The following is a 10046-nucleotide window of genomic DNA, read 5'->3' as shown; positions in this document are numbered from 1 at the left end:
GTGTGTCAGGTCACATGGTATTGGCTGTCAGTGAGGGGGTGGATGGTGAAGTGTTACATTGTATCCTCAGGTGTGTACAGGAAGAGACACACAGAGTGTACCAGAGATCAGAGCACATGATTGGTACAAAAAACCATAAAACTACAAAGTATTCTTCTCTCCATCTGGATCCTTCTCGGGATACCGCACAGCATCAATCCGGACAATGGCAGAGAGAGAGGACGTATTATTATTATTATAAGGGGACTCTCATATATTCCAGAGATTAGTAATTCTGCCCCATTACAGAACACCAGTTCACCATCATCTGGGACATGACCTTCAGTTTTGGTCACCAAACCTCAGAAAATGTGTTTTTGAATTAGACAGAGTGGAGAATGGGGATGGAGGAGCTCAGGTATGGGGGAGGGGGGATCTGCTATGGGGGATAGTGGAGATCATCTATGGGGAATAGAGGAGATCATCTATGGGGAATAGAGGAGATCATCTATGGGGGATAGAGGAGACCAGCTATGGGGGGTAGAGGAGATCATCTATGGGGGATAGAGGAGATCATCTATGGGGAATAGAGGAGATCATCTATGGGGGATAGAGGAGATCAGCTATGGGGGATAGAGAAGACCAGCTATGGGGGGGGGGGGGGGGGGTGTAGAGGAGACCAGCTATGGGTGGTATAGGAGACCAGCTATGGGGGGTAGAGGAGATCATCTATGGGGGATAGAGGAGATTATCTATGTGGGATAGAGGAGACCAGCTATGGGGGGGGGGGTAGAGGAGACCAGCTATGGGTGGTATAGGAGACCAGCTATGGGGGGTAGAGGAGATCATCTATGGGGGATAGAGAGACCAGCTATGGGGGATAGAGGAGACCAGCTATGGGGGATAGAGGAGATCATCTATGGGGGATAGAGGAGATCATCTATGGGGGATAGAGGAGACCAGCTATGGGGGATAGAGGAGATCATCTATGGGGGATAGAGGAGATTAGCTATGGGGGATAGAGGAGACCAGCTATGGGAGATAGAGGAGATCATCTATGGGGGATAGTGGAGACCAGCTATGGGGGATAGAGGAGATCATCTATGGGGGATAGAGGAGATCATCTATGGGGGATAGAGGAGACCAGCTATGGGGGATAGAGGAGGATCATCTATGGGGGATAGTGGAGACCAGCTATGGGGGATAGAGGAGATCATCTATGTGGGATAGAGGAGATCATCTATGGGGGATAGTGGAGACCAGCTATGGGGGATAGAGGAGATCATCTATGGGGGATAGAGGAGATCATCTATGGGGGATAGAGGAGATCATCTATTGGGGAATAGAGGAGATCATCTATGGGGGATAGTGGAGACCAGCTATGGGGGATAGTGGAGACCAGCTATGGGGAATAGAGGAGATCATCTATGAGGGATAGAGGAGATCATCTATGGGGGATAGTGGAGATCATCTATGGGGGATAGTGGAGACCAGCTATGGGGGATAGTGGAGATCATCTATGAGGGATAGAGGAGATCATCTATGAGGGATAGAGGAGATCATCTATGGGGAATAGAGGAGATCATCTATGGGGGATAGAGGAGATCATCTATGGGGGAATAGAGGAGATCATCTATGGGGGATAGTGGAGACCAGCTATGGGGGATAGTGGAGACCAGCTATGGGGAATAGAGGAGATCATCTATGAGGGATAGAGGAGATCATCTATGAAGGGATAGAGGAGATCATCTATGGGGAATAGAGGAGATCATCTATGGGGAATAGAGGAGATCATCTATTGGGGGATAGAGGAGATCATCTATGGGGGATAGTGGAGACCAGCTATGGGGGATAGTGGAGACCAGCTATGTGGGATAGAGATGACCAGCTATGGGGGATAGAGGAGACCAGCTATGTGGGATAGAGGAGACCAGCTATGTGGGATAGAGGAGACCAGCTATGGGGGATAGAGGAGATCAGCTATGGGGGATAGAGGAGACCAGCTATGGGGGGATAGAGGAGACCAGCTATGGGGGATAGAGGAGACCAGCTATGGGGGATAGAGGAGACCAGCTATGGGGGGGGGGGGGTAGAGGAGACCAGCTATTTGGGGTATAGGAGACCAGCTATGGGGGGGGGGTAGAGGAGATCATCTATGGGGGATAGAGGAGATCAGCTATGGGGGATAGTGGAGACCAGCTGTGGGGGATAGAGGAGCCTAGCTATGAGAGATGGAAGAGCCTAGCTATGAGGGATGGTACTGCTGGGACCTTAAAGAAGGGGACATAACTCGAAAGCTTGTCCTGAAAAATTGTATGTTAGTACAAATAAAAAAGTATCACAGACTGTACTCAATTGTCTCTGTCACAAGTGCAGTAACATGGCGACAATCACGTCAAGTATGAGGGATGGAGGAGCCTAGCTATAAGAGATAGAGGAGGTCAGCCATGGGGGATGGAAGAGGCCAGCTATGGGGGATAGAGGAGACCAGCTATGGGGGATAGAGGGAGACCAGCTATGGTGGGATAGAGGAGACCAGCTATGGGGGATAGAGGAGACCAGCTATGGGGGATAGAGGAGACCAGCTATGGGGGATAGAGGAGACCAGCTATGGGGGATAGAGGAGACCAGCTATGGGGGATAGAGGAGATCAGCTATGTGGGTGAGGAGACAAGCTATGGGGGATAGAGGAGACCAGCTATAGGGGGGGGGGGGTAGAGGAGACCAGCTATAGGGGGGGGGGTAGAGGAGACCAGCTATAGGGGGGGGGTAGAGGAGACCAGCTATAGGGGGGGGGTAGAGGAGACCAGCTATTGGGGGTATAGGAGATCATCTATGGGGATAGAGGAGATCATCTATGGGGGATAGAGGAGATCAGCTATGGGGGATAGTGGAGATCAGCTATGGGGGATAGTGGAGACCAGCTGTGGGGGATAGAGGAGCCTAGCTATGAGAGATGGAAGAGCCTAGCTATGAGGGATGGTACTGCTGGGACCTTAAAGAAGGGGACATACTCGAATGCTTGTCCTGAAAAATTGTATGTTAGTACAAATAAAAAAGTATCACAAGACTGTACTCAATTGTCTCTGTCACAAGTGCAGTAACATGGCGACAATCACGTCAAGTATGAGGGATGGAGGAGCCTAGCTATAAGAGATAGAGGAGGTCAGCCATGGGGGATGGAAGAGGTCAGCTATGGGGGATGGAGAACCTCAGCTATGGGGGATGGAGGGGCTCATCTGTGGGGATGGAGAACCTCAGCTATGGGGGATGGAGGGGCTCATCTGTGGGGATGGAGAACCTCAGCTATGGGGGATGGAGGGCTCCATCTGTGGAGATGGAGAACCTCAGCTATGGGGGATGGAGGGGCTCATCTGTGGGGATGGAGAACCTCAGCTATGGGGGATGGAGGGGCTCATCTGTGGGATGGAGAACCTCAGCTATGGGGGATGGAGGGGCTCATCTGTGGGGATAGAGAACCTCAGCTATGGGGGATGGAGGGGCTCATCTGTGGGGATGGAGAACCTCAGCTATGGGGGATGGAGGGGCTCATCTGTGGGTATGGAACACCTCAGAAATGGGGATGAAGTACCTCCGCTATGATGGATGGAGGATCTCAGCTATGGAGGATGGAGGATCATTGACATAGATTACAGTTATTCACTTTGGAGAAGAGATGCTTAAGAGGGAATATGACTACACTATACAGATTTATTAACAGTGACTCCAGTGCTGTGAATTTGTTTACTTTAAGGTCCCTGAAGAGGACCTGATTTGAGATTAGACCAATGGAGGTTCAACCTTAGATTTAGGAAAGGGCTCTTTACTGTTAGGGCAGTACAAATGTGGAACTCCCTCCCATAGGAAGTGGTAATAGCAGAAAGTGCGAGAGAATACAAATCATACACACACACACACACACACACGGGTTGGACTTGATAGGCCTGTATCTTTTTCTAACCTCATGAACTGTATAATTCCTTAATGTCCTCTGGCTTTTTTCTATAGTATCCCGTGGTCTCCAGCCCCAGAGTCACCAGGGCATAGCAGCAAAGAAATCATTAACAAGAGGAAGCCCTTAGCATAGACGGGGTTAAATGACAAACCATGTGGCCTGTAGAAATCACTGGGCTGATCCACTGCCCTTAGATTGCATCAGACTGTATGCAAGATTTGCATCTGTCTGTGTGTGTGTCCAGCCAGCTAAATGTGGCAGAGTCTCCCTTCAGTGGTGGTCAGCGGTATTGCATGCTGTGATGATGGTGTCTGAGGTTTACCATGTCTGTGAGACTCTTGCTTGTGGCACAGCAACCAAAGCATATTTTATAGGTACAAGGAAGCTCGGTTATCTGAGTGCCCTTCCTACTGTTATTGCAATTTGGCCACACCCCCTGTCTGCCATGGCGTGCTGCGCTTGCTGCATTATTACGCTCTGTGGAGTGCCCAAGCCTTTTGCAATCCTAACAATGGCTCTCTGCTGATGTCGGAGACTCTCACTATCAGAGAGGAGGTGACTACTCCCAACAGTCTGGTATTAATTGCAGTGCCTGGTGATGGAACTCAGAGAGTAATCCAGTAGTCATTACCCCACTGCCACTCTGGCCATAGGGCACATGGGGCATTTGCCCAGTGGGCTGGGGCCACCTTGCCACATGTCCCTGCAGGAGTGACCTGTTTGTGACTGGGCTGGGTGGCAGTTAGGGTTGCCACGGTGCCACCTCATCCCTTTAAACCCGAACACATAAGAATTACACAGGTTCTGGGGCTAATTTAAGGCAGATAAAGCACCAAGTGAGTTTAATTCCCACCTTAATCAGCCCCAGAATCTGTGTAATTTATATGTGTTCGGGTTTAAAGGGATGAGGTGGCAAACCTAGTGGCAGGAGGTGGGTGGCGGCCATGGGTTGGTTAGAGCTGACGTGGACTGTGGTTACTGCTTACCTCCCGCGGTGCAGCCATGCCTGTGCCTCCTCTCCCGGCTCTTCCACCCCGCCAGCGGTGTCATCCTGATGTCGGGGCGGGGGGGGGGGGGGCAGGAGCAGCTGGAGATCAGAATGGGGCACCCAGGCTGAACCCTTCCTCTGCCCTGCTGGAGGTGGGACTGTGCAAGGGAGGTGGAGAGTGGGGGTGGCACTGTGGTTGAAGAGAGGGGGTGCATGGCTGTGAAGGGCACTGTGGTGGGGGGCTGTGATTGCTGGGGGCACTGTGTTGTGGGGGGGGGGGGCACATTGGTGAGGGGCTGTGATTGCTGGGGGTGCTGTGATGTGGGGGGGGGACGCTTTAGTGTAGGGTGGACTGGACTTTGGGGTAACACTGTAAACATTGCTGTGCCTCTTTGCAGTGCGGTCCCCTTTGTGTTGCAGTGCAGGGAACGGCTCTGTGGGTGTCCCTCCCCCCCAATCCCTGGCGGAATTGGTTTCTTGGTCTGGAATGCCTGGGTCTGTCTTTTGTCCCAGTCCGGGCCTGCCTGGAACCTGTGGGATGAGGACACACTGGGTCATTGGACTAAATTCTAGGACTGTCTTGCAGCATCTGGGACACTTAGCAATAATGATAAGGCTGTGTCCACCATGACGCTGCCCCCAGTTACATCACCAACCTCATCCCAGCATATTGCCCACACCATTCCTCCTAAGACCTCCTGTTCTCTGGCTCCCTCATCTTCTCCTCCCATGCTAATCATCTGGACTTCTCCAGAGCCTCTCCCATCCTCTGGCACTTCCCACCCCAATCTGTCCACCTTTAAGTGATCCCTGAAAACTCATTTATTGAGGGAAGGCAATGCCACCACCAACTAAAAACAGTAGTTTGACCACCTCCAACAGGTCATCCCTCCACAGCTAGGGTTGCCACCTCATCCCTTTAAACCCAAACACATATTAATTACACAGGTTCTGTGGCTGATTAAGGTGGTAATTAAACTCACTTGGTGCCTTATCTGCATTAAATTAGCCTCAAACCCTGTGTAATTCAAAGGTGTTCAGGTTTAAAGGGATGAGGTGGAAACCCTACCCACAGCTATGACCTTCTGTACCACCTCCCCCCAAGGGTTGCCACCTGTCCAGGATTCACCCGGACAGTCCGGGTTTTGAATCATGTGTCCAGGTTGCAGTCCATCTGACGACGTTTAAAAAATTTCTACAGTTTGCATGTTCTGGGTTACAGAGGAGGTCTAGGGCTAGAATTATTGCTCTCGCTCTAACGATCGCGGCGATACCTCACATGTGTGGTCTGACCACTGTTTTCGTATGTGGGCGCTACTCACGTATGCGTTCGCTTCTGCACGTGAGCTTGTCGGGACGGTGCACTTTAAAAAAAAAAAAATCTTATTAATTTTACTTGATTTTAGTTATTTTTTCACAGTTTTTTTTAAAAAGTTGGGTCACTTTCATTCCTATTACAAAGAATGTAAACATCCCTTGTAATGGAAAAAAGCATGACAGGTAGGGTTGCCACCTTTTCTTCAAGCCAAACCCAAACACTTTAGCAGCGCCGGTGTCCTATCATATAAGGACCCCCCTCCGATAGTGTCCGCTGTGTACTGCGCATGCGCAGTACACAGCAACACAGATTCCGAAAATTGCCGAGGATGAACGGCGCTTGCGCCGTGAGTCCAGGTTCTAGCCCCACCATCCAAGTGGACATAGAGTAGGAATATAAAAGAGCTGAGCGCAGCGAGGCCAAGCCCAAAGCATGGCGAGCAAAGCTCGCCCGCGAGGGGCCCTCTAATATTCACAACCCTATGTCCGCTTGGATGGTGGGGCTACCACCTCCACTCACGGCGCAGGCGCTGTTCAGCTTCAGAGATTTTCCGAAGCTTCGTCTGCTCCATACTGAGCATGCGCAGTATGGGGCGGATGCTATATGATGGCAGGACACTATCTGCCAGAACACCGGCAAATATTTTTTTTTGTAGTACAATAAATTCATTACCACTGTACATTGTAATGAACATCTTTTTTTATGTTGTATACACTATACATATAGTTTTGTGATTAAATAACATTTCTGGAGGGGGTGATGGGTGCAGTATGTACAGGAGAGGAGTGCTATGATGGGTGCAGTATGTACAGGAGAGGATTGTGGAGGGTATGATGGGGGCAGTATGTACAGGAGAGGAGTGTGGAGGGTATGATGGGGGCAGTATGTACAGGAGAGGAGTGTGGAGGGTATGATGGGTGCAGTATGTACAGGAGAGGAGTGTGGAGGGTATGATGGGTGCAGTATGTACAGGAAAGGAGTGCGGAGGGTATGATGGGGGCAGTATGTACAGGAGAGGAGTGCGGAGGGTATGATGGGGGCAGTATGTACAGGAGAGGAGTGCGGAGGGTATGATGGGGGCAGTATGTACAGGAGAGGAGTGCGGAGGGTATGATGGGGGCAGTATGTACAGGAGAGGAGTGCGGAGGGTATGATGGGGGCAGTATGTACAGGAGAGGGGTGCAGAGGGTATGATGGGGGCTGCATGTACAGGAGAGGAGTGTGAAGGGTATGATGGGTGCAGTATGTACAGGAGAGGGGTGCGGAGGGTATGATGGGTGCAGTATGTACAGGAGAGGGGTGTGGAGGGTATGATGGGGGCAGTATGTACAGGAGAGGGGTGCAGAGGGTATGATGGGTGCAGTATGTACAGGAGAGAGGTGCGGAGGGTATGATGGGTGCAGTATGTACAGGAGAGGAGTGCGGAGGGTATGATGGGGGCAGTATGTACAGGAGAGGGGTGCGGAGGGTATGATGGGGGCTGCATGTACAGGAGAGGAGTGTGAAGGGTATGATGGGTGCAGTATGTACAGGAGAGGGGTGTGGAGGGTATGATGGGTGCAGTATGTACAGGAGAGGAGTGTGGAGGGTATGATGGGGGCAGTATGTACAGGAGAGGGGTGCAGAGGGTATGATGGGTGCAGTATGTACAGGAGAGAGGTGCGGAGGGTATGATGGGTGCAGTATGTACAGGAGAGGAGTGTGGAGGGTATGATGGGGGCAGTATGTACAGGAGAGGGGTGCAGAGGGTATGATGGGTGCAGTATGTACAGGAGAGAGGTGCGGAGGGTATGATGGGGGCAGTAAGTACAGGAGAGGGGTGCAGAGGGTATGATGGGGGCAGAATGTACAGGAGAGGGGTGCAGAGGGTATGATGGAGGCAGTATGGGGAGGGATTTCTTGCGGTGTCTGTGGGGTGACTATGGAATGAAGTCCCTCAGCTGGGGGGTAGGAAGCGGCTCGGAGTGATGTCTGTATGAAGTGGTCTGGGGGTGATATAAGCTGGGGGGGGGGGAGTTGGGGGCTGAGAAGTGGTCAGATAGGGATGTCTATAATTAAAAAAAAAAAAAAAGCTATTGTGATCATCTACTAAAATATACAACAATACTATTAAATGAAAACAATGTGTTATAAGATGCTGCCCCCAGCACTCTGTATGTACAGATGATGGGGAGGTAATGTATGACCATTCATATATCCTGTGTTATCCAGGCTCTGAGTCTGGACGATCAGAGGTGTAAACTCACCACACACAGTGAGTGGTCATAAATGACATCACATAATCTGGACAGAGGATGGGGACGTTTGTGTACATAGATAAGTGAGCTGCTTGGGAGATCCTGTGATCGGACTCCAGACTCTCCCTCCCCCATACACTCACTATTGTCTCTTCCGATTCTGCTTATCTTTAACCTTCACAAAAGAAATGCTCCTGGAATTTTGCTTAGTAAAATAAAAAGTCAGCTCACCTCTTGATGAACAGTGGGCAGCCTGACAGCAACTCCAGTGATCTCCTCCGCTCTGCCTCCCCCTTCTTCCAGACTACAGCACTAGTGATTGCAGAGGGGGGAACAGAGATAATGGAGACCCTGCAGGAGCCTGGAGGGGGGAGACAGAAAGGAGCTTCAGATTCCCAACACACACACACCAGCACAGTGTGTGTATTTATTGAGACAAAATGATACTGCTGCTGTGACTGTCTCCACAGTGGCATGTATTGTAATGAAGCTCCCCCCTGCCAGGTAGTCTGAAAACCGGGCAGATGATTCAGAACCCGGACTGTCCGGGTGAATCCCGTACAGGTGGCAACCCTAATGACAGGTCCTCTTAAATATGAGATCTGGGGCCAAAAATTCCTCACATCTCATATTTGGACTTAAATGCAATAAAAAAAAAAAAAAATTTCATTTGAAAAAATGACCCTTTAATACGTATGGGCGGAAGGGATGTTATGACTTCCCTTCCGCCCTGCTATGGTATGGAGACGGGTGGGGGCCATCTTTCCCTCACTTGTCTCCATACCCGGCCATGGACAGGTCCCGATCACCTCCCCCTGCTGCCGACGGCTCTGGGAAGCAGCGGAGGGCGCGGGAGAGCAGCGGGAGGGGGGTGGCACCTCTCCCGCCGCCGCCGATAATGGTGATCTCGTGGCGAATCCGCCACAGGGACCACCACTATCGTAAACAGGACCGGCTCCTGAAGAGGTGGATACCTCAGTTGTGGCAGCAGCTGGTGCTGTTTACCAAAATATCCATCTTTAAAGTGCCGACGTAAATGTACAGGAGCCAGTCGGCAAGTGGTTAACAGATGTCATACAGTTATGTTAATTTACTTGAGTTGTTAATAAAGTGGCTGCTATGGGCAATATTTACTCCAGCTTGGTGTGGTCTCCATTTATGGGTAAGGGTAAACTAAAGTTGAGCTGGGGATCGGTCCGGTAGATAGATGGTAAGTACTGTATGTGGCATCTGTTATACAATAGCCATGTGTCTCAGAACGGGGTCTGATAGGAGAGTGAGTGGGCACTATGTGCACAGCATTACTATTTTCTTTTGAGCACCCAAAGGTGTCCCAGGTGGTGAAAAAGTGGCAACCCTACTCCCCCCGCCCCTCCCCCCTTTTAGGTTGTAAGCTCCACGAGCAGGACCCTCCTATTCCTTGTGTACTGAATTTTAATGTAACTGTACTGTCTCCCTTTTATATTGCAAAGCGATGCAGAACCTGTTGGCGCTTTATAAATCCTGTAAAATGGTAATAATTATCATAAGAAGAAGAATTCACACTATGAGACAATTTTTTTTTTTTTT

This window comes from Lithobates pipiens, unplaced genomic scaffold (assembly GCF_037356315.1).
Source record: "Lithobates pipiens isolate NorthernLeopardFrog02 unplaced genomic scaffold, aLitPip1_a1.2 Scaffold_18, whole genome shotgun sequence".
In the NCBI taxonomy this organism is placed as follows: domain Eukaryota; kingdom Metazoa; phylum Chordata; class Amphibia; order Anura; family Ranidae; genus Lithobates; species Lithobates pipiens.
Note: the sequence above shows the minus strand (reverse complement) of the source record.